Here is a 1,012-nt window from a genome sequence, read left to right on the forward strand (position 1 = left end):
CAAAAACAAAACTTAATAAAAAAAGACATAAATAAATATATATCTAACTATTATTTTTATGTGAATGGTGTTGAACAAGTTGAAATTGTAACATAAAAAAATCCATGAATCAAAACCAGTTCATATGCATTATAATTGGTTACAGAAGTTTTGCAAGTCACGGGAAGAGATGAATTAAATTAAGGTGCCGTAGTGGTGATAATAATACATGCATATGATACATGATGTATCGAAAGTGAAATAAGGTGTACGTCTATTCTCAGTTACTGTGATATTTAAACAATGGTTTCTGCAGATTGTTGTAAGCAACGAAGAGACATTTTGAAACTTGTCTACATCATTTGGGTTTCTTTCATTATCTCTCTCCTCATTTTTCATTGACTAATTAATTGCCTTTCTTAATTGATTGGTTCTTTTTTTTTTTGTTTTTTTTGGTAAATTGATTGGCTCTTACTTATCATGGATGATGATGTTACAATTGCATAGTCCTAGCAATACAATGCTGGCCCATTAGCATAACTGGCTTATTACACTTCCATTTTTCATGATACATTGTACAAGCCAGCATGCCGGTGATCCATGATACGAATATTCCACCTTCTAACCACATATATATTGACTTCATTATTCTTTTCCTAATTAGTCATTAATTAGGTTTAGCTAAATCATACTAGTTCTCTAAAAATACTGTTTTGATTAACAGCTAAGGTTATTGATCGTTAAACACTTCTAAGAAATGATATAGTAATGCATGAATCCTGATCTGAACACAAAATAAGATACGACACAAGATAAATGAACGAATACATAAATTTTAAATTTTTATAGGACATGATTACATGATTTATATATAAATAAATATATTTTTTAGATAAATTATAATAATATTTTGATACATTAAGAATATTTAAATATAAATTAATTTTTTAATTATAAAATATTCAAAATATATTTTATTTTAATAAATAATAATATATACTAAAAAATAATTTTTTATTTTTTATTAAGGCAA

At 25.7% G+C, this 1,012-nt stretch overlaps 1 protein-coding gene across 2 annotated transcripts in view; it reads left to right on the forward strand.

Annotated features, from left to right (window-relative positions):
* LOC107629035 overlaps positions 1-1,012 on the forward strand; it is a 41,373-nt gene that overhangs the window by 30,393 nt on the left and 9,968 nt on the right. The gene's annotated exons all lie outside the window — the stretch shown is intronic.

The sequence above is a fragment of the Arachis ipaensis genome, chromosome B03 (assembly GCF_000816755.2).
Source record: "Arachis ipaensis cultivar K30076 chromosome B03, Araip1.1, whole genome shotgun sequence".
Taxonomy (NCBI): Eukaryota; Viridiplantae; Streptophyta; class Magnoliopsida; order Fabales; family Fabaceae; genus Arachis; species Arachis ipaensis.